We start from the raw sequence: 25,042 nt of genomic DNA, 5'->3' as shown, positions 1-25,042 counted from the left end.
ACTTAAAAAGATGAGAGGACTGTAATTTTCATCATAGGTACACTTCAACTATGACAGACAAAATGAGGGGGAAAACATCCAGAAAATCACATTGTAGGATCGTCATATTTTTAAGTGGGAGAACTTGCACAATTGGTGGCTGACTAAATACCTTTTTGCCCCACTGTATGTTCAATCTGTTGAAGCATTGCACGTGGTGCACAATATGTCAACACTAACCGAATGTAACCAAATGTAGTCGACCGAATCCTATTTCCTCGCAGTCAGCTGGAGCTGTTTGCCTTTCGGTTCGGCTCGACCATATTGTGCAAGTGTTTGTCACGTGCAAATTGCGTCAGTATTGGGAAAGACAAAACGGAAATACAAAACGATATACAGACCGGCCCACTGAAGGTTGAGCTGATAACACCACTCTGTGGATATTTTGTCTCACATTCCTACCTGCAAAGGACCAACCACATGGACAACCGGCAAAGTATCATTTTATTCAGCATTCTGCCTGATTGAGGTTGTGAGAGCAAACTTTCCTGATCCAAATTCTTATTTTTTGCCCGATGTAGAATTCTATGCAATTCAATGTCGGGTCTTCAGGCTAGAGGATCAAGGTGTGGATTGTACTGTTATGAAGGTGATGCTCGGTAGGTGCGGGTGGTGTAGGGTGCAACGGTGAGAGAGAGGAGGATTCTTGTGGTGTGAAGGGGAGAGTGCTCGTCAGTGTATGGTGTGTGAAGGTGAGACCTAACTGGTGACTTAACTTGGAATGCATAATATGAGGGCTGCTATAAGCCAGGAGGAGGGTGGATTGGGTGAGGGAGAGGAGTCTGAGAAATACTTTGAAGCGATAGGGCAGGGGTGACATGTATGGAGAGGAGTGGGGGGGGGGGGGGGGGGGGGTTGCATTGCATGTGTGAGGTGAGGGAGAGGAGCTTGGGCAAGGATATGTGCTGCATTGCAGTGAGGACACGCATGAAGGAAGTCAAACACACACACACACACACACACATAGGCAGAGGAGAGGCTCACTCTCTGACTAATGATTCTCAAATCACATGTGAATCCAGTCCGTTTGAAAGGAACTCCTCTCCCCATCCCTCTCTCTCCCTCTCCCTCTCCCCCTCTCTCTCTCTCTCTCTCTCTCTCTCTCTCTCTCTCTCTCTCTCAATTCAATAAAATGTATATTTAAGGGCTTTGTTGGCATGGGAAACATTATGTTAACATTGCCAAAGCAAGTGAAGTAGATAATAAGCAAAAGTTAAATAAACTATAAATATGTGCAGTAAACATTACACTCACAAAAGTTCCAAAATAATAAAGACATTTCAAATGTGCAAATAGTTAAAGTACAAAAGGGAAAATAAATATGGGCTGTATTTACAATGGTGTTTGTTCTTCACTGGTTGCCCTTTTCGTGTGGGAACAGCTCACACATCTTGCTGCTGTGATGGCACACTGTGGTATTTCACCCAGTAGATATGAGAGTTTATATAAAGTGGGTTTGTTTTCGAATTCATTGTGGGTCTGTGTAATCTGATGGAAATATGTGTCTCTAATATGGTCTCTCTCTCTCTCACTCACGCTCATGCTCTGCTCCTCTATCATTGTGCCATAGAGGTATGCTGTGCAAACTGGTCTAGATGAGCATTTATGACATCTCCCAAAAGATATTGCCACTTTAGTGATTTTGAATAATTGATCCATTGGTGATTACCATAATCACATATCAGTGACATTGACATTGACATTGCTTGGTATCAAAAGACGGGACCAGAGTAAAAGAGGATAAGATCAGACTGATTAACTACTGACATATCCACTAATAGATTACGGATCAGTCATTTACTGCACAGACCTGATGGTATTGCAGGGGCCAAATTACGACGTACAAATTAAGTGTTTGGAAGACATTGTGAGGCAGGAAATTGAAGTGCTTGGAAGACATGTGGAGCAGCGGATTAGGCAAGCATATTGAAAGTTCTAGTTGGACTTCAGTCAGTAGACAGACCCAAATCTGCCTCGCCTGCCACAAATGTCATGTCTGCCAAACTGTTGACAAGTGGTCCAAGGATTAGCTCAGCGAGCTGACGTCCCGGAGCAGCAAATCATTTAGAGAAGAAAACAGAAACAAACCCAAAGTGTTTTTTTTTCTTATTTTGATCCATTTTGTCCTCCTCTCAGGGGGAAGACAACCTGTCTGGAAGTAGCCTATTGCATCAATTGAGCGCAGAGATGTTTTTACTTCCTGCCAGTCGAAACACTCAAACTAAATGCTCTTCTTTACAACGCACAATTGGGCCTTGGAAGTATACACATAATGCACCCAGGTGTGAGTCATGTCATAGACCCACAGCTCATAGTCATGACCGCAGGTCTCACTGTGTAAGTTGCCACAGGCTATGTGCCAGACACACGTGCCCGAGTGATTGATTGCTTCATTACATGTCATGGATGGATTGGCCCAGGAAAACCCATTGTGCACATGCCGTTATTGGTCACATTGCAGTAAAGGAGTTGCTGGATCGTAGCAGGTACCTAATGCTAGCTAGTGAGTCAGGCAGGGGATAACTGCTAATCAATGGCCTAAATTAAAACATCTGTGCCTGCAGCCATCTGTATCTTTAAAGGGAAAATGGTTAACCAATTAGCTCATGGGGATTACACTGCAACTCTTTTTACAAATGGCTCACAGGGTGAAGCTGCAGTCAGAAACCAATCATGTACAGTAAATTCACACAGGGATGGATGGTATGGGAATGGGGTGGTGAGTCAGATGACTCAAAAGATAAACGGCGGCCAATGAGCAATGAGGGATGCAGCGTGCCATATGAACTCCTGTATTCCCTTCGGAATTGCTCTGTCATCGATGTCTATTGATTCATGTGGTGTCGACTCCCAGCAGGGTTTATTTCTGTAGTGCAGCAATGCCCCAAGGACTGCATTGAGGAAGCTGGTGTGAAGGGAGAGGAAGCAGATGTTTGTTTATTTTATATATATTTTTTAATGTATGAAACAGTCCATTGAGGCTGGAGTGCTGCTGTTCTGGTTTCAGGCATGAATGCAAGAAAATGGAGTCGTTTTACAGTAACTTGTCTTTCTTTCCGTGTTTTTTTTTCTTCTACAATAATCTGGTGGAAATTCGATCATTAGTGAAGGATGATGTCGTCTTCAACATGCGGAAGGGTTGCGAGCCTGAGTGCACAAGACATGACTGTAATTATCTTGTTAATTACGTGAGTGATTGTGCTAATCATCTATCACAGTAGACCAATGTTTACTTAATATGATGTGACCGTATACTGTGGGGTCCGAAATTATTGACACCCTTGATAAAGATGAGCAGAAATTACTGTATGAAATAAATCATTCAAATGCTGAGCTATATTGTATGCTCCTAAAAAAAAATGGGGAAATTACATGATTTTACACGAATACATTTGCTCAGAGAAAGAGATGTATTTATTTTTTTCTCAAAAAAAAGGTAGGGGTCAAAATGATTGACACCCCTGTTTACAATACCCATCAATACTTCACACTGCGAGGATTACGGCACTGAGCCTTTTTCTAAAGTGTTTTATGAGTTGAGGAACCCATTGGGAGGGATCTTAGCCATTACTTCAATACAGAATCGGAGAGATGGAGATTTTTTGTTTTTAAATGCCAATGAACCATTTCTTTGTGGATTATTGATGTGTGCTTGGGGTTATTGTCATGCTGGAAGCAACCAGGTTTTTGACTAAATCCTGGTACCGGGTGAAGTTCATAATGCCGTTGACCTTAAACAAGGGCCTCAGGAAGTGATCAGGAAAAAGCAAAAGCCCCCGTAACATCAAAGATCCACCACCATACTACAGTAGGTGTGGGGTTATCTTCTTCTCATTGGTGTGTGTGGTTGAAACAACTTCTATGTCATCGGACCAAAGCACCGGTCCCAATCCAAGTCCCCGATGCCTTTCCGCAAAATCTAAGTGTTTACATTTCTTGGATAACATGAAAATAGAGCTCTTTGGCCAGGCACACCAGTGGGAGAAAGCATGAGCAGAAAATAACCCCTTTCCTACTATAATATATGGCGGTGGACCGTTGATATTTTTATGCTATGGGGCAACATCTACAAAAGAAATGTAGAAGCATGCGGGTGTCATCTCCAAATGTCAGTTAGAGGAAAGCCATGCAAACACATCTTTCCTCTCCCTGAGAAGGTTCCACTGTCATGCAAATGAAGTGGTGAAAGGCGGATACATATCATATCAGCCAGAGGCCAGTCCCACAGAGGCGCCACTCATCCTGGAAGCATGCGTTCCTTTGCCGAAGTATTCCCTCCCTCCTCCCCTCTCCGTTTTTACTGTAGCTCGTTTGGAAGTGAGTAGCAGAGTTGCAGACTGTCAAGGGGATGGGTAGTCTCCATTGGGAGCGATCACTCGAGTGGAACACGTTCCCACTACATCTGATTTATCTCTATATTCACCCTCCACCCTCCCCTCCCAACCTCTCCTTGTACTTCTTCACCTCCCCAGAAGAAAAAGAGGAGTAAAAAAAAAAAAAACATTATTAGTTCCGTGGCAGGAAGCTAACGGGAAGAATACATAATGCAGCAAGCCTGGAGTTTGCCAGAGAGCATAACAAGGCGAGACGGCCAGGGCTGCAGTCAGACTAATGACATTTTAAACTAGCTGGCTGCTGAGAGAGATAGAGAGAGAAAGAGAGAGCCTGGCTGCTGACAGATGAAACCTTAACTTGGCCCTTCAGATGCTCTGCATGGGCCTCAGAGCACCTACTGTTAGCGATGGGGACCAGCAGCTTTTTTCTTTTTCTGGGGGGGGGTCAATATTTAAGCTTTTGACCGAGCTGCATATGAAATGATAAAAGTTGCAAGGGAATAACTATTTCTTCACAGTGAAAGGTTTGAAACACCACAGCTGGATAACGTTGCATGTACTGTGTAATGTCTGTCTTCCGAGTAAGCCTGACCACGAGTCGAAGGTTGAACACACCAGCTACGATCTAGCACATGACTCACACAGCCTCGACCCCCCCCCCCCTCCAAGCCATCCCAGCTGATATGCGAATACGTCCCTCCAGAATGATAGAACGCTTCAGTCCCTTCAAAGTGAACTTGCAGCCTAGCTGTCTGTGATGTGCAAGCCTGCAGTCATAATCAAAGTCCAGGGGGGGGGGGTTTCTGGTTGTGGATTGTTTCAATCTCCGTCGGGGTCCCTTGGAAAAACAGGTGGTTCTCTCTCTGTCTGCTTCACCAATCCCACGGAGGGGAATAGTCTGTCACGCCAGTCATTTTCACACACAATATTGACTTTTTCGTCATTGGAGCATTTCCTTTGTCCCCGACAGCAGACAATTCTGTGATATATATATATACAGTGGGGCAAAAAAGTATTTAGTCAGCCACCTATTGTGCAAGTTCTCCCACTTAAAAAGATGAGAGAGGCCTGTAATTTTCATATATATATATATATATATATATATATATTATATTCGATTGTGGCTTCCATCAATGTAATTGTCTGCATAGTTTCCAATCCCCCATATAATTTTCTTTGTAAATAAATACAATTAATATATATTTTAGTTAATATTTTCCTTTATTATTTTCCCATAACCCTACCATCCCTCCCCTATTTGGAGTAAACTAATGGACAACAACTCTTAGGCTTCCACTTCCAGCTTATACAAACTTTCTATTCTTGTAAATGCTACATATTGTAAATAAAAAATATACAGTTTTGCTAAGAGTATTATTATATTATTGATCGATTGACTGACTTTATTTTATAAGACAGTAGGGCTATTTGCAGTTCTTCAGCCAATCCTGAACCTCCTGCAAAAAATAAAAGCTACAGTAATAAAATACATGATCTAATGATTGTCTCTTCGCAGCAAAATCTACAGAGCTGGCATGGTTGTATCCCCCTTATATATATATATAGCATTCTATTGTTTGCAAGAATATTGTATAATCATTTAGTTTTTAAATCCAAACCTGTTTTGTGTATCAGTTCACAAACCATGTGCCATGGAATCGGTACATCAAAAATCTGTTCCCAACTATTTTGCAATCTAAACTTAGCAAAAAAAATAAAACATCTTCTCACTGTCAACTGCATTTATTTTCAGCAAACTTCAACATGTGTAAATATTTGTATGAACATAACAAGATTCAACAACTGTGTCACGAGTCCGACCGAGGGTGGTTCCCCTTCCCGGGCGGGTGGCGCTCGGCGGTCGTCGTCACCGGCCTATTAGCTGCCACTGATTGTTTTTCCTCCCCCTCCTTGTATGTTTAGTGGTAGCACCTGTTTATGTTTAATTAGTTTGTCTTTATTAGACAGCCGGCCCGCCTGGTTGTTGTGCGGGATTATTTTATTGTAAACCTTCGGCTCTGTTGTAGAGGTACGTGCTTAGTCGTGATTTTTTCCTATTTGTACTTTTTCCCCTGTGTTTGGGAACGTTACTTTTGTCTGCACCCTGTGGTGCGTTTGGTGCTAGTAAAGACGCACAGCATTGAACTCTGTCTCCTGCATTTGACTCCACACCCACGACACCCGGAGCGTTACAGAATCCCGCACCTAACAAATTGATGGAGTCAGCAGGAGCAGCAGCCGGCCCTCTCCCTTCGATGGAGGAGAGGGTTCTCCACCACACCACCGTCCTCCATCGGATCGGATCCGCGATGGATCAGGTGATGGAGAGAATGGAAAGATGGGAGAGGAGTGGTCTCCTCTCTCCACCTTCGGCACCCACGGTTCCGGACTCCCCATCTCCCGACTCCAGCACCCTCCGTCTGACGCTACCGAGGGCTAATGATGGAGCGGCGGCGGGTTGCCAGGGGTTTCTGCTTCAGCTGGAGCTATACCTGGCCACCATCAGACCCACTCCCTCAGGAGCAGAGAGGGTGAGTGTCCTCATCTCCTGCCTCACGGGTCATGCTCTGGAGTGGGCGAACGCAGTCTGGAATGGCCCAGACTCAGCGAGGGAGCACTACCCAGAGTTTTCCTGCCGCTTCCGTGCCGTGTTTGATCACCCTCTAGACGGCCGAGCGGTGGGAGAACGATTATTTCATCTCAGGCAGGAGAAGAGGAGCGCCCAGGATTACGCGCTGGAGTTCCAGACCCTGGCAGCCGGATCTGGGTGGAACGACAGGGCCCTTATGGACCACTACAGGTGTAGTCTCCGAGAGGACGTCCACCGGGAGTTAGCGTGTCGGGACATCACTCTGTCACTGGATCAGCTGATCGACATGTCAATTCGTCTGGATAATCTGCTGGCTGCCCGCGGGCGTTCAGAGAGGGTTCTGTGCGTTCCACCACCCAGCCCCTCCGCTCCCATTCCCATGGAGTTGGGAGGGGCTACGCCGAGGGGTACCGGAGGAGGTGGCCTTCCCTGCACCAACTGTGGTCGGAGAGGGCACACGTCTGATCGGTGCTGGGGGGGTCCGTCTGGGAGTAGAGATGGCAGGCGGAACGCTTCTCGGTCACTACAGGTGAGTCGGCATCAAACTCACCCAGAACCCCTTGTTGGCCATATGTTTGTCTTAATCTCTTTTCTTCACTTTTTTCCCTCTTCCCAGCATAGGGCGCTAGTCGATTCAGGCGCAGCTGGGAACTTTATGGATCGCGGACTCGCCCTTAGGTTAGGGGTTCCGCTGGTGCCGATAGATTCTCCTTTCCCCGTGCACTCCCTAGATAGCCGGCCATTAGGGTCAGGGATGATCAGGGAGACCACAGTCCCACTGGACATGGTGACGCAGGGGAATCATAGGGAGCGTATCAGTTTTTTTATTATTGATTCGCCTGCGTTTCCAGTGGTGCTGGGGACTCCCTGGTTGGCCCGGCACAATCCTAAAATTTAATGGAGACAGGGGGGTTCTCCAGAGGTGGTCAGAGGAGTGTTCTGGAAGGTGTTTGGGAGTTTCCATCGGTGCCACGTCGGTGGAGAGTCCAGACCAGGGTTCCACGGTGTGCATTCCCCCCCGAGTATGCCGATTTGGCAATCGCTTTCAGTAAAGTGAAAGCGACTAAATTACCACCTTATTGACCGGGAAGGGATTGTACGATAGATCTCCAGGTAGACGCTGCGCTTCCCAAGAGTCACGTGTACCCGCTGTCCCAGGAGGAAACGTTGGCAATGGAGACATATGTCACGGAGTCGCTGGGACAGGGGTACATTCGGCCCTCCATTTCACCCGTCTCCTCGAGTTTCTTTTTTGTGAGGAAAAAGGAGGGAGGTTTGCGTCCGTGTATCGATTATAGAGGTCTAAACGCTATCACAGTGGGGTATAGTTACCCTCTACCTCTCATCGCTACGGCGGTGGAATCGTTCCACGGAGCGCAGTTCTTCACAAAACTGGACCTCAGGAGCGCGTATAGTCTGGTGCGTATTCGGAAGGGAGACGAGTGGAAAACCGCATTTAGTACTACATCCGGCCACTATGAGTACCTCGTCATGCCGTATGGGTTAAAGAATGCTCCAGCCGTTTTCCAATCCTTTGTAGACGAGATTCTCAGGGACCTGTGCGGGCAGGGAGTGGTTGTTTATATCGATGACATTCTGATCTACTCGGCCACTCACACCGCGCATGTGTCTCTGGTGCGCAAAGTGCTTGGTAGACTGCTGGAGCATGACCTATACGTCAAGGCTGAGAAATGCGTGTTCTCTAAACGAGCCGTCTCTTTTCTGGGATATCGCATTTCCACCTCGGGGGTGGTGATGGAGGGGGACCGCATTAGGGCCGTGCGTAATTGGCCGACTCCAACCACGGTAAAGGAGGTGCAGCGGTTTTTGGGTTTTGCCAACTACTACAGGAGGTTTATCCGGGGTTTTGGCCAGGTAGCGGCTCCCATTACCTCACTGCTGAAGGGGGGCCCGGTGCGGTTGCAGTGGTCAGCAGAGGCGGACAGAGCATTCAACAGGTTGAAGGCGCTGTTCACTGATGCGCCCGTGTTGGCGCATCCGGACCCCTCTCTAGCATTCATAGTGGAGGTGGACGCGTCCGAGGCTGGGGTGGGTGCCGTGCTATCATAGCGCTCGGGTACGCCACCAAAACTCCGCCCCTGCGCTTTCTTCTCAAGGAAGCTCAGCCCAGCGGAGCGGAGCGTAACTATGATGTGGGGGACCGGGAGTTGCTAGCGGTGGTTAGAGCTCTGAAGGTGTGGAGACACTGGCTTGAGGGGGCTAAGCACCCTTTTCTCATCTGGACCGACCACCAGAATCTGGAGTATATTCGGGCAGCTAGGAGACTTAACCCACGTCAGGCAAGGTGGGCCATGTTCTTCACCCGGTTCCGGTTTACTTTGTCTTATAGACCGGGCTCCCAGAACGTGAAGGCAGACGCACTGTCCCGCCTTTATGACACCGAGGAGGGGTCCACCGAACCTTCTCCCATCCTTCCCGCCTCTAAGCTGGTAGCCCCAGTGGTATGGGAGGTGGACTCGGACATCGAGCGGGCGTTACGGGCTGAACCCGCGCCTCCTCAGTGTCCAGCGGGGCGAAGGTACGTGCCGCTTGGTGTTCGGGACAAACTGATTCGGTGGGCTCACGTCCTACCCTCCTCGGGTCACCCTGGGGTGACGAGGACAGTGGGGAGCCTTCAGGGGAGGTATTGGTGGCCTACGTTGGTTAAGGACGTTAAGGGTTATGTCTCCTCTTGCTCAGTGTGCGCTCAGAGTAAGGCTCCTAGGCACCTTCCTAGAGGGAAGCTACAACCCCTCCCCGTTCCACAGCGGCCATGGTCACATCTGTCCATAGATTTCCTGACCGATCTCCCGCCGTCTCAGGGGAACACCGCGGTTCTAGTGATTGTGGATCGGTTTTCTAAGTCCTGCCGTCTCCTCCCGTTGCCCGGTATCCCTACAGCCCTGCAGACTGCGGAGGCATTATTTACCCATGTCTTTCGGCACTACGGGGTGCCGGAGGACATCGTTTCTGATCGGGGCCCCCAATTCATGTCTCGGGTATGGAGAGCGTTCATGGAACGCTTGGGGGTCTCTGTCAGCCTGACCTCCGGTTATCACTCCGAGAGTAATGGGCAGGTGGAGAGATTGAACCAGGAGGTGGGTAGGTTTCTGCGGTCGTATTGCCAGGATCGGCCAGGGGAGTGGGCACGATACATTCCCTGGGCTGAAATGGCTCAGAACTCACTACGCCACTCCTCTACTAATGTGTCCCCTTTTCAGTGTGTGTTGGGGTACCAGCCGGTCCTGGCACCATGGTATCAGAGCCAGACCGAGGCTCCTGCGGTGGAGGAATGGGTACAGCGCTCCAAGGAGACCTGGAGGGCCGTCCAGGAATCTCTACGACAAGCGAGTGGACGGCAGAAGAGGACTGCTGACCGCCACCGCAGTGAGGCCCCCGTGTTTGTACCGGGGGACAGGGTCTGGCTCTCGACCCGAAACCTACCTCTCCGCTTGCCCTGCCGGAAGCTGGGTCCGCAGTGTGTAGGGCCCTTTAAAGTCCTGAGGAGAATAAACGAGGTGTGTTATCGATTACAACTCCCTTCTTATTATCGTATTAACCCCTCGTTTCATGTGTCTCTCCTCAGGCCGGTGGTAGCTGGTCCCCTGCAGGACAGTGAGGTACCGGAGGTCCCTCCCCCCCCTCTGGACATCGAGGGGACCCCGGCGTACACGATCCGGGCCATTCTGGACTCAAGACGCCGGGTGAGGGGCCTGCAGTACCTCGTGGACTGGGAGGGGTACGGTCCGGAGGAGAGGTGCTGGGTACCGGTGGGGGACATCTTGGATCCATCCATGTTGAGGGATTTCCATCGCCTCCATCCGGATCGCCCTGCACCTCGTCCTCCGGGGCGACCTCGAGGCCGGTGTCGGCGCGCTGCGGGAGCCGCGCGTCAGAGGGGGGGTACTGTCACGAGTCCGACCGAGGGTGGTTCCCCTTCCCGGGCGGGTGGCGCTCGGCGGTCGTCATCACCGGCCTATTAGCTGCCACTGATTGTTTTTCCTCCCCCTCCTTGTATGTTTAGTGGTAGCACCTGTTTATGTTTAATTAGTTTGTCTTTATTAGACAGCCGGCCCGCCTGGTTGTTGTGCGGGATTATTTTATTGTAAACCTTCGGCTCTGTTGTAGAGGTACGTGCTTAGTCGTGATTTTTTCCTATTTGTACTTTTTCCCCTGTGTTTGGGAACGTTACTTTTGTGTGCACCCTGTGGTGCGTTTGGTGCTAGTAAAGACGCACAGCATTGAACTCTGTCTCCTGCATTTGACTCCACACCCACGACACCCGGAGCGTTACAAACTGAGACAAACTGAACAAGTTCCACAGACATGTGACTAACAGAAATGGAATAATGTTAGGAGGGTTCAAAATCAAAAGTAACAGTCAGTATCTGGTGTGGCCACCAGCTGCATTAAGTACTGCAGTGCATCTCCTCCTCATAGACTGCACCAGATTTGCCAGTTATTTCTGTGAGATGTTACCCCACTCTTCCACCATGGCACCTGCAAGTTCCTGGACATTCAATCCCGCTCCAGAGTACAGCCTTCGGTGAAACGCTCATTCCTTCGGCGATAAACGCGAATCCGATCATCATCCCTGGTGAGACAAAACCGCGACTTGTCAGTGAAGAGCACTTTTTGCCAGTATTTTCTGGTCCAGCAATGGTGGGTTTGTGCCCATAGGCGATGTTGTTGCCAGTGATGTCTGGTGAGGACCTGCCTTGACAACAGGCCTACAAGCCCTCAGTCCAGCCTCTCTCAGCCTATTGCGGACAGTCTGAGCACTGATGGAGGGATTGTGCGTTCCTGGTGTAACTCGGGCAGTTGTTGTTGCAATCCTGTACCTGTCTCGCATGTGTGATGTTCGGATGTACCGATCCTGTGCAGGTGTTGTTAGGCATGCTGCAAGGAGGTATGAGGACTAAGGCACGTCTACGCAGATGATCAGGGACCCTGGGCATCTTTCTTTTGGTGTTTTTCAGAGTCAGTAGAAAGGCCTCTTAAGTGTCCTGAGTTCTCATAACTGTGACCTTAATTACCCACCGTCTGTAAGCTGTTAGTGTCTTAACAACCGTTCCACAGGTGCATGTTCATTACTTGTTTATGGTTCATTGAACAAGCATGGGAAACAGTGTTTAAACCCTTTATAATGAAGATCTATGAAGTTATTTGGATTTTTACAAATGATCTTTGAAAGACAGGGTTCTGAAAATGGGACATTTCTTTTTTTGCTGATTTTATAGTTTATATGGTCATTTTTTGGGGGTCCACAAATGAAGCTGGTATACATTTTTATTTGTCCCAATTTTCTTAGTCCTATTTTGGTCTTTAATGCAGGGCCGACAGATAAGTTCCTTACTTTCTCCCCCCTTCCACTTACCTTTTCCATTTTCAGTAATGCTGCAATTAATTGGTTGTAATTTTGAAGAGAGCAGACATTTCCATATTGTTTTTAGTTGCATGTGTGACTAGTCCACCAGTCCTGTTTATGACTTAATTTATTTCCCCCCCCAATTTAAAAAATCAATTAGTATATTTGAGTTTAACCATAATATTTGTTGGTGGATTAAACTGGAATTCAAACCAACTTTCTTTGGCTTGTTTTGAAAATAGTGATATTTTGGAGATTATTTCATTTTCAAATAACCAAAAGTGAGAGGTTGTAATCTGAATAAAGGGGAAAAGGCCATTCTTGAACATGGGGTGAGCATTCTTACTAATTTACTAGAGAACCAGTTTGGATTTAAGTATAACTTTTGTATGACTGAAGTCTTTAGTGAGAGGTCTAATGCTTTAATATTTGTTGCCCTCTGAATTTATATGAATTATATAAATAGGCCCATTTAATTTTGTGTGGCTTGCCCTTTCAAATAAAATTGAATCTTTAATGCTCATATAATTTAAAAACAAGTCGCTAGATATAGGCAAGGCCATAAGCAAATAGATCAACTGCGATATGACTAAATTGTTAATCAGATTTTTCCACAAATAGGCAGGTACCATTCCATGGTAGCAAGATCTTATCTATTTTTTCTAACTTTCTATTCAAATGTATTGTAATGAGATCATTTCTTTCTTCCGGTATATGACTACAGAGTATGTCCAGTTCACAGTCAGATCATTTTATTGGTAAACTACACAGTAATGTAAAAGTTTTTTTTTTTTGTGATCCAATACGTAATACAGTACACTTATCCTAGTTTGCCTTTAATCCAGAGAGGTTAGAAAAATATTTCTTGATCCTCTATGAGGCTGTGAAGGGATACAAATTGTGGATTTAAAAGAAAACATGAATCATCAGTGTACAATGACACATCTGTTTGTCTGTTTTTAAGCTCTGGATTTCTTGGCACTTGATATTATTGTTGGATAGTTTGCTCCTCTTGACAGCTTAAGGCTTTCTGAGAAGAGGCCATTATTTACTATTTTACACCTATGGTTATTGTACACGAATTAACCCGTTGTATAAGAGATGATTTTAATTCTAAGTGCTATGCACTTTGCAAAATGTTTTGCATTACAACACTGAAGTTTTTAGTGGACTGGACTTAACTTAAATCGGACCTTCTTGTTGAGTATCTGTCAATCTACCATTTTTATCGGAGTGGTTATAACATGCCAGTAACGGTCCTCTGAGTACATCAATAACATTTTGGTATACTTCCACTGGTATGCCATTCAGCCCTGGAGTTTTCCCAGACGTAAAGCTTTAATTGCATCAAGAAGTTCCTCCTCTGTAATTTGGCCTTCACATGAGACTTTCTACACAGCTGTTAATTTGACTTTATTAATAAGGGAAAAAATCCTTACAATTAACGTTGGTTAGTGGAGATGGAGGAGACTGATACGAAAACATATGCTTAAAGTACTTTGCTTCCTCTTTCAACATATTGTTTGGTGAATCATGGGTGACTCATTCATTTGTAACAATAATTATTTTTTGGTAGCATTGAATATAAAATGTAAAAAACATGGCGCATTTTTTCCCCATATTCCATCCAGTTCGCATTATTTTTTTAAAATAATTTATTACACTGAGCAAAGCTTGTTGTTTTCTAGACATCAGTGTAATATTGCCACTGTCACTTGTGGGCAACAAGAGCAGACAACCAGCGCAGACCTCATGCACCTATCCACATTTTTGCGTCTTTAAAAATGGCTATATTTTCCACCTCTTAAACCAATTCTTGGGCAGTCTGCTAGATTTTGCTGGGCCAACAGTGCCATTGGGTGTATTGTTGTGATCTGTTCAAATAGTGGTTGTATGTGGGGGTCTTAAACAGATCTGTATATTTGCTTGGTTGCAGGTAGGTGGGGTTATAAAAAAAGACCCTCCTGTAACTGCTTCCCATTACTCTACTGTTGGATGAGATGTCTAAGTCCTGCCGTCTCCCGGGCTACTCCCGTTGCCCGGGAGTAGCTCAGTTGGTAGAGCATGGCGCTTGTAACGCCAGGGTAGTGGGTTCGATCCCCGGGACCACCCATACGTAGAATGTATGCACACATGACTGTAAGTCGCTTTGGATAAAAGCGTCTGCTAAATGGCATATATTATATTATTATTATATTATAGTTTTCATGGGTGTTATTGACATAGCTTGTGGGCATAAAAACGGCCTAAATTGTGTGTGATCCCTTACAGACATTTTCTTAGGTGGTGGAGCTTGTGTCAACTAGGTTCCCTGAACTCACCTGAAATGTCATCCCCAAGGAGGTGGAGTATAGCTGTGTGTGTATAAGGTAATTGGCCATCTTGCAGCGATACTGGATGTAGACACTTTAGCGGTTGGCATGTTGATAAAGGGCTTGTAAGATGTGACATGGTTGGAGGGCTTTGGAAGACTGTGCAATGTTGAACGGCTTGTCCTGTAATGGAGGTTTCAGAGAATGTAAATAGCATGTGCTCTAATGCCTGTTCCAACACCGCAGCCCATTAGCGTGTCTGCTCACGTTGCCGGTCAGTAATGATAGGGGGCCTCACCAGGGTTCCCTCTCCTCTGCCCGTCAACATCCCTATTAGTGGAGGTGATTCTGACGTACGTGAGGCAGAGGACACAGCGCCAGGAGTTAGAGGCGTAGGGGTGTTCGTCAAGCAACCACTCACGTTACATCACGATGGCCGTTCAGGCGGCGAGGATAGCCGGTTGTCACAAAATAAAGAAATGGATAAATGGATGAGTACAGATGCAGCCGGAGGGGAGGGGAGGCTGAGGCGAGGGATGGAGCGGGGGAGGGAGGGCCAGGACATCTCAAGGTCAAGCTGTTTGCTGAAGTGAGAGACTGGGACCCAGGAGGAGAGTGAGACAGACAAATAGATATAGAGAGATGGGGGACATGGTAAAAGCAGGAACAACATTGTTGTGTTGTGCCAACATTGAGATGAAGGGGTTTCAGTCCTAATCAGCCTGAGGATCTGGGCTAGCTTAACTCTTCCACCCTGGTGCACTCAGTCTTGGAGGGAGAGAGTGGCTGGCATCCAGCGGACACAGAGCTCCCAAAAGGTCATGAGGATTTGCTCTTAAATATAGCCCATGCTGGAGGACCTTGTGCCGAGCCTGATCGAATTAAGTCAATTTAGTGGAAAAATATCACAAAACGATGGCAAAGCACCTCCACAATTTCAGGGCAGAGGAAGTCAATGAAGAAAAATAGTCCTACTTTCAAGTGCCCGAACAATACATCAGATAAAGGCTTTCAAGAAGTAAAAGGAATCTAGACTTGTTTACAATCTCTGGGCTGTATTGTACAGATCGACTGAGGTCCATGTGCCTGGTCAAAGTAGAACCTTAATTTGAGATGACCCAGATGGATATAGTCATTTATCAGTATATTAACAGGGGTGTTAACACACACACACACACACACACACACACACACACACACACACACACACACACACACACACACACACACACACACACACACACACACACACACACACACACACACACACACACACACACACACACACACACACACACACACACACACACACACACAAAAACCTGTCCATGACACAACTGTTCACACACCTCATATACACATGGTTTGATGCCCTTCCATTCAGCAGCCTCCACTGATTACAACCTAGGCTAGTCTCAACAGTAGGTTGAAAGAAAATGACAGGAACGGAGACCGTCTATTTACTATGGCAGCCTTAAAAAAATATGTTGTTAAAGAGGGACTGCCTTTACAAAGCAACACTTACCTTACAAAACGGCCGATGTGGCATCGATATTACTCAGAAACAGTTCGTGGAGTGGCACAATTGACTGCAAAGTGTGAAAGGATCATTTAGGCCATAAAGTCAGTCTCGTCTAAAACGGAGTTTGGAAAATCCCTGCGTCACACCGGGTAAATTAAGGTTGAGTTTTGATTTGACGATGTCCGCTGCAGTGATTGCTCTCGATCCAATCGCATAGACAGTCAAATCAAATCAAATTGTATTGGTCACATACACATGGTTAGCAGATGTTAATATGACTATTTATGTAGCGATCACCGTATGTTGTGGAATTTCAGCCCGCGCAGAGAGGTTAATGCGAGTGTAGCGAAACGCTCGTGCTTCTAGTTCCGACTATTCAGTAGTATCTAACAAGTAATATAAAAAATTCACAACAACTACCTTATACACCCAATTGCACACACATGTAAAGGGATGAATAGAATATGTACATGTAAATATATGGATGAGCGATGGCCGTGCGGCATAGGCAAGATGCAGTAGATGGTATAGAATACAGTACATACGAGATGCGTAATGTAGGATATGTAAACATTATTAAAGTGCCATTATTTAAGGTGACTGGTGATCCCTTTATTAAGTCCAATTATTCAAGTGGCCAGAGATTTGACTCTGTATGTTGGCAGTGATGGCTGTTTAACAGTCTGATGGCCTTGAGATAGAAGCTGTTTTTCAGTCTCTCGGGTCCCAGCTTTGTCGCCTTCTGGATGATAGCGGGGTGAATAGGCAGTGGCTCGGATGGTTGTTGTCCTTGATGATCTTTTTGGCCTTCGTCTGACATCGGGAGCTGTAGGTGTCCAGGAGGGCAGGTAATTTGTCCCCAGTGAGACAGACCTGCCCAGCAGCGCCAACTGTTTACGTAGAACGACACCTCACACATTTTTTTACTTGAGAAACACTGCACTAAACACCTTAGTTAGATGTGAAATTTAGCAACTGAAACATCATCGACCAACACGTCAACGTTTAATACTGATTTCTTGAGTTTTCTTATCATTCTGGGGATTTTGAGGAAATGAGGCTTTCCCCATACACAGTGTCTCATGGGGGACAAATCCAGAATCGGTCAGGAAACACACCTCAAAGACTGAAATCTTATTTTGATAATGAGGAACAGAAAAGAACTTTAAAGCTGGTTTATACTTGGTCTAACAACATGTACGTAGGCAATTATAATACGACAAGTGTCGCTGGTCAAAACAACATTTAATTTAATTCCACGGTGGAATGTCTGTAGACCGTCCTGCGACTGTTGGTTTTCCATGTCTCAAATGGAAAAGTCTGACCCTGTAGCAGCGTCCGTTGTCAGGGTTACCAGCAACGAGACAGTGCACACCCATAGAGAATGATAGAGGCCTCTAGTTACCAGAAGGCCGTTTTAGCATTGACAGCGCCATTGAGGGCTTCCACCATGCTTCCGCCATTTTAAAGTAGTCAAAGTAGTCAACTGGGTGAGGATTCCTAAGGATTGTACCCTAAATGCTTGTATTTTTAGCTCCAACAGTGCAGTAATACCTACCAATAATAATAAGTTATTAAGGATGAGCCATGACCAGAATATACTGTACCTATAAAGTGGGTAAAACAGTATGTAAACACTATTAAAGTGACCAGTGTTCAATGACTCTATGCACATAGAGCAGCAGGGTAGAGTACCGAATGGTAGTTGGCTAGAACAGTGACTAAGGTTCATGGCAAGGTACTGGGCGGAGACTGGCTCATGGTGACTGTTTGATTGATAGTCTTTTGCTCCTAGCTTTGATGCACCTCCACCGTCTTCGTCTTCTAGATGGTAGCGCGGTGAACAGGCCGTGGCTCGGGTGGTTGAGGTACTTGATGATCTTCTTGACCTTCCTGTGACACCGGGTGCTGTAGATGTCCTGGAGGGCAGGCAGGGCGCCACCAGTATTGCGTTGGGCTGACCGCACCACAGTCTGGAAAGCCCTGCGGTTGCTAACAGTGCAATTACCGCCTGGCAGGATGCTCTCAATGGTGCATCTGAGATTTTTGTGAGGGTCTTAGGGGCCAAGCCGAATTTCTTCAGCCTCCTGAGGTTCAATATGTGCTGTTGCAACGTCTTCACCACACTGTCTGTGTGAAGAGACCATTTCAGGTCATTATCTATCATTATCATTCTGCTAAATATGTGTATGCGATCAATAACATTTGATTTTATTTGATTATCTATCATTATCAGGTAATTATCATTACCTTGTAAATAATGACCTTGTTCTGATTTATCTTCCTGTAATAATGAACACAAATTGGCTAAAGTTAAGATGTCGTCAGCTATGCTTTGGTCATTATTTGAACTGGCTAACATTAGGAGATTCCCTAAAAACACGCCACTTCGAAACAGCTACTAATGGAAGTGATTATTTTTAGCAGGTTAGGAGAACTTAGGTTAAGTTTAGGAAAAGGGTTGGGGTTAGGGTTAGCGAAAACGCTTTCCTAACCTGCTACTAAAACCACTTCCGGTCATAGCTGCATGGAAGTGGCAGTTTTTTAGGGAGTGCTACCTAGCTAGAAACGGACCAAAAAAAGAAAGTTACTTTTAGTTGCCTGGCTTGCTACACTGACGTATACCAAATGACATATTTAAACAGATGTGTTTATCGGTGTTAAAATAAAGCAGTTGTGTTATTTGGACCACCATGCCGTTGATGTCATTTTGTCTTTATACTTTTACATAACTGCAATGACACCTTTGATGTTGGAAGGCAATCGAATGTTCACGATGTCACTGCGCCGAGGACTGTCTACAAGCCGAGATGGGAACGGCGTTGACATGAACACGCTGGTGTTCAGCAGATTACATCCGTCTCCGCCAGACATTCTGGATTGACTGCAGTAAGACACAGAGCCCTCGGCGCTATCTGGCAGAAGAACAGGCACATCTCTCCCCCCCCCTCGTTCACCGCACCTCATGTGCTCACATTTGCCGTTCCCTTCGTTCATCTTTGCCACAACCGTCAAAAACTAGCAACCAGCAAATATTGAGCCTTTCACTCAAACTGTGCCGTTCTTTACCCACACCAACGTGTCTTATTGTGGTACCCGCTGTGGAGTTTGAATGGAAATGGGGTTTAGATGCATGGGTCTGGTGCAGGGCTAGAGCATGAGATGAGAAAAGGAGGGAAATGCAAACAGACGGGGGGGGGGGGTGGGGGGGGGTGGGTTATATATAGACTAAATCGTTAGCGGTGCAGTCAGAGAGAGAGGGGAGGCGAGCTGGGCCTTGCTACAGCCACTGTCGAGACAGACAGAGGATAGGCTGAGGAGAGAGACGCTCTACTGCATCGCCTGCAAACAGGCCCGTACCCCAGAGGTGTCAGAAACACATCCACACCAGCATTTGGCAAATGACAGCCACAAGGAGGGAGGACATTAACTTGGGAGATAATCAGACCAATAATAGACGCCAATAAGCCGAACGCTAGGTCCACTGGACGCTTGGATTCTGGGGAGTGAGGGTGTGTCGAGATCCGTTTGCATACTCGTAATGAGGAGCAAATGTGATGCCTTTGCTAAAAACCTAGTTGAATTGTCCCCCTGCTTGCAAAGCAGATTAGTATCTGTTGGCAGTAATGCGGAGAAATGTTCCCTTGGGATTTCGCTAGGCTCACATCTGCCGGTCAGTTATCAGTAGTCTTGCATCTGTCGCCTTGGTACCAAAGCTAGAGAGAAGAAGATAAGATTGGTACTATTTGCATCGCATGCGTCCAGAGACTTTTTAAGCGTGATTTATTGTAATGTATCGTGGTGAGCGCTAACCCATCAGTTTCACACGAGGTGCCTCACTCCTTCGGTTGGTTTTGCAGTAGAGGCGACAGGGGTGTGTGTGTGACTTGGAACGCTGCTGTAATACGAGTGACTGGATTCACACCACGCCGAGGCCGTCGCTCTCCACCCTGCAGATCGCGAGAGTAGGCTCCAATTATAAAGCGTTCGCTCTGCTCAATGCAAAGTGACATCTCGGCATCTATCCACCCACAGTGCTTCACAGTGCTTCGCCCACTGTTCTGGAATAAGCCACTGGACTGGCTAGAGCCCTCTCCAATCTCCAGACATGGTGACGCACTCAGAATCACAAGCGTCTCACTGACTGCCAATATGAGTACCGACGTGGTTTATCTTTGATGTATTTAAGTGTGTACTATGCATGGACACCGGAATGACTTTCCAGTAGTATTTATGTGGCTGACCGATTCCACTGTATGTTAAGACGTGTATAATCCTCTCCTCGTGGACAGCTGTGCGAGGTCAGACAGCGCTGCATGTCCCCTATGGACAGATTGGTTATTCACGGCTAGGTGACGTGTCAGTGAGATGCGCACACGTATGTGTACTTTCTACACATTCCCCAGTCATGCACTCACACATCAGTTTTCACACACAAACACACACTTAATAAAAAAATAAACATCTTAATGCATTCTCTATTTATTCAGGGTTCTTGTGCCTAAGTGGATATTTCAGGCACAACAGGCGCGTTTACCCGACACTATCCACACACGCCCCTCATCCACATACAGCAGCTGCCAGTGTTTCCTGTCTGATGTTTGTGTTGTGGTTTGGAAAATGAACGTCTTTTCCGTCTGATCAAAGTAACCCACTGGTGTTGTTTTTCTGCTGGTTGACAGGGCTGTTGAGCTGACGGTTACATCTGATCACTCAGCTCCCCCCGTATTCTTTTCGATTGTTGTTGTATTTATTTAACCTTTATTTAAAACTAGGCAAGACATGACGCTGTGCTCATCTGGGTCAGGTGAACGGTCACAGATTCCTGTGTGTGACGCGTCCCAGAGTTGGGTTCAGGTCTGTTCAAACACACAGAGCATGTGGGTACAGAGGGCACACGCCACAGACAAAGGGCCAGCCTGTGCATTTCAGTTCAGGTGACACATCGAGCGGTTTTCAACTCCAACTGTCAGCTCACTACATGGAGGATCAAAAATGCAGGGAATTGGTAGATCAGGGAAATGTGAGCTACCCCTTTACACATGGCTTCACTGATGACTTGTTATCAATAATACCATAGGTAGTGTCTTCTCCCTTCCTCTCCTAATTTGAATGTATTTCTGTAAATGACGGCAATGCTTTTTCGTGGCAACCTGTGCCACCACCAAACCTCTCGCTAGATCATGAAACCAATGGTAGCATATGGGGTTTTGTTATGCAGGCGCTAATGAGTGGTTGTCCAATTACGATCATACTGCTGAGCGAGGGAGAGAGGAGAGAAGAAAGAGGGATGGGAAGGTGGGAGAGAGCGAAGGAGTGGAAGACGGGAATGTGTTTGTAGGTAAATACCCGGATGAAATAAAAAACCAATTCCTTCCCGTCTAGTTTGAAAGCAGGTCAACAATGTACATACATAACCCCAGAGTTAACCATCAGTCTCTTTGTTTGGGTTGTGTGTGAGCGAGTCTGTTATTTTCCTCTCCCTTTGTTAGTAAGGACTTGACAAGTGCATCAGTGTGTTGTTATCATGCACTGTTTTTCCTCTCTGCAAAATGCAAATATGCTCTGCTACTCTGGGGGCATATTTCCCGACAGCGTGTGCAAAACGTTCTAAGCCGGAGTGTGAGGCGGCGAGTCGGGCTGATTTGGAGTCGCTGCAGAGTTTAACTCGGCTCTCCCCCTGAGAGGTCACCCGGAGAATGGACCGTTTTAGGGGGGAATAGATCTGTCACGAACTCTCAGATTAGAATACATAGAATAGAATAAAGATGAGGATATTATAGTTAAGTTGAGCAGCGCATATATACGTTGATAGAATAAATCTTGGATCGAATCCAGTCTGGAATGGGGTAGAATCAATTGTGGAATGTTTTGCGTCCTACCACATAACTGTTCTCTGATTTTGATTTCGTTGTTGGTAGATTGTTCTACAACCTACCCGATGTTAGTGCATCCCACATTTGTTTTTTCTTCAAACATATCAAGCATGTACACTGAGTGTACAAAACGTTATGCCTGCTCTTTCCGTGACAAAGACTGACCGGGTGAATCCATGTGAAAGCTATGATACCTTATGGATGTCACTTGTTAAATCAACTTCAATCAGTGTGGATGAAGGGGAGGATACAGGTTGAAGAAGGATTTTTAAGCTTTGAGACAATGGAGACATGGATTGTATGTATGTGTGCCATTCAGAGGGTGAATGGGCGAGACAAAAGACTAAAGTGCCCTTGAACGAGGTATGGTAGTAGGTGCCCGGCGCACCGGTTTGTGTCCTGAACTGCAATGCTGCTGGGTTTTTCACGCTCAACAGCTTCCCTTGTGTATCAAGAATGGTCCACCACCCAAAGGACATCCAGCTAACTTGACACAACTGTGGGGACTGTGGAGTCAACATGAAATCAAATCCAATTTTATTTGTCTCATACACATGGTTAGCAGATGTTAATGCGATTGTAGCGAAATGCAGATTTAACCAACGAGTAATCTAACCTAACAATTTCACATCAGCTACCTTATACACACAAGTGTAAAGGGATTGTTATGCTGGTGAATGAGGACCCAAAAGCGACTTAACGAAAACAGAGTCTTTATTCCAGTTTTAGACAAAAGAGATAATCCTGGATATATCTAGGTGAAAACAAAACAGGAAAACTGAAATCCACTCGTCAGTAGCGAGGACTGACTGGAGACTCGACCACAGACTGCGGGTTGTTTCGGGAAGGCACCGGCCGTAGCTGACACTGACACCTGCTCACACGCAGCATCTGAAGAAGGTAAAACACGACAGGGCGTAACAAGGACACAGAACAGCGAACATCATACAAGGATCCGACAAGGACAGAAGCGGAAAACAGAGGGAGAAATAGGGGCTCTAATCAGAGGGCAAAATAGGGGACAGGTGTGAAAAGAGTAAATGAGGTAGTTAGGAGAATGAGGAACAGCTGGGAGCAGGAACGGAACGATAGAGAGAGAGAGCGAGAGAGGGAGAGAGGGAGGGGGAGAGAGGGATAGAAAGAGGGAAAGAACCTAATAAGACCAGCAGAGGGAAACGAATAGAAGGGAAGCACAGAGACAAGACATGATAACCAATGACAAAACATGACAGGGATGAAGAATATGTACATAAAGATATATGAATGAGTGATGGTACAGAACGGCATAGGCAAGATGCAGTAGATGGTATCAAGTACAGTATATACATATGAGATGAGTAATGTAGGGTATGTAAACATTATATTAAGTAGCATTGTTTACAGTGGCTAGTGATACGTGTATTACATAAAGATGGCAAGATGCAGTAGGTGGTATAGAGTACAGTATATACATATGAGATGAGTAATGTAGGGTATATAAACATTATATTAAGTGGCATTGTGGAGCGCTGCCATGCCCTGACGAATTGCAACTCAATATTGGGAAGGTGTTCTTAATGTTTTGTACAGTCAGTGTATATCATGTTGTGTGTCTTTCTCTCTCTCTCTCTCTCTCTCACCCACAGGTCAATGGACATCCTTCCCAGTTGTTTCCTTTAGTTCCCAGTACCGACACCCAGATGCTGCTTGGGTAGTCAACCTTACCGCCTGCTCACCGGCACCCTGACCACAAAGCTGCCCATGTCTGCCCTCCTCTGCTAGGCCAACACAGCCCACACAGTCTTCATGAGGATCACGACCCTGCCAGACCACCCCAGATAGAGGTATGTATGTCAGTGCGGCGTGCCTCGATACATCTCGTCTTGAACAGCACTGTGTGCATAATGGACAGACTTTCCATTGAATATGGTAATGAGGCAGCAGTGGCTTGATGGCGGACAGCTGTCTTGGACTTGGTCTTGATTTCAGAGGCACGAAGGGGGAACGTTGACATATCCAAGACGAGAGACAGCTCCCGCACAATTTCCAATCTGCTGGCCATCTGGCCCATCAATAATTGTGATTTTGATGAGTCCAAATCCCAACCCTAAACCACCAGTTGGGTTTGTGGGATCTCATTTCCAAGAACTGAATTGACAGAATTTAAAGGAAGCCTTTCCTATTCGTCTTGGTTTAAGGGCCGGTTTAACTTTTCACAACCGGTTGCCATGGCGGCACATGCTACAACGTCCCTCTGGGAGAGCTGCCCTTAGTGTGTGGAGGTTTAAGGTCAAAGGTCAGTGTCACAGCCTCTATCAAGTACAGGGACCTGCTGTAGCCTGTCCCCTGAGGCAGCGGCCCCTGTCTGGCCTGGGGTCACAAGTCAACTGTACCTTAACACAAAGTGACTGGCCCCTTAATGGGGCAGAACCTACCACAACATTATACATAAGTCAAATCTGCTTGTATATTAGCACAAACTCAACTACTACTTGTGAAGTTGAAAAGAATACTGTAGCTGTGCCTATGTGCACCCATGGTTGTCTTGTGTGCCATTCTTAATTTATTCAGGCACTTTCGATGTTGCTTTAAAAGCCAGTAACATTAATGTGCATCCTACATTTAGCGGTGAATTGATCACTGAACGAGCTGTAACAGAAAAGAGAAATGGGGATAATGCTTGAAGATAACACAGGGTGCAGTCTGAGTGAGTCATTTTGTCATTTGCCTGGATAGGTCTTGCAGTATGTCTCAGCTATTCTGAGACCTTGACATTTCCGTAGAATTTCAATTTGCATGTTGTTAGGATTTTTTATTTAAGGAAAACACTGCGCTAGAAATGCCAACAGGTCATTTTGGGGCAGGTGGTGGTGTTAAATGTGCATAAATTGATATTTCTACATCTTTGAGTTAATGGAGAAAAACAGAGAAGAATACCCTTGTAATGATTTGAACATTTTGCAGCCATCTTGAATATTGACTTTACAGAGGGGTGGCTGGTTGAATGGCTGGTTGGGTTTGA

General features: G+C 46.1%; 1 protein-coding gene across 1 annotated transcript in view; it reads left to right on the top strand.

Moving 5' to 3' along the window:
- LOC124005843 (leucine-rich repeat and fibronectin type III domain-containing protein 1-like protein) overlaps nt 1-25,042 on the top strand; it is a 113,175-nt gene that overhangs the window by 38,828 nt on the left and 49,305 nt on the right. The window contains exon 2 of the mRNA XM_046315461.1: nt 23,667-23,864. The gene's annotated coding sequence lies outside the window, so the exon portion shown is untranslated. The remainder of the gene's footprint in view (nt 1-23,666; nt 23,865-25,042) is intronic.

This window comes from Oncorhynchus gorbuscha, linkage group LG19, assembly GCF_021184085.1.
Source record: "Oncorhynchus gorbuscha isolate QuinsamMale2020 ecotype Even-year linkage group LG19, OgorEven_v1.0, whole genome shotgun sequence".
Classification (NCBI taxonomy): Eukaryota; Metazoa; Chordata; class Actinopteri; order Salmoniformes; family Salmonidae; genus Oncorhynchus; species Oncorhynchus gorbuscha.
This window is presented reverse-complemented; position numbering and strand designations above follow the sequence as displayed.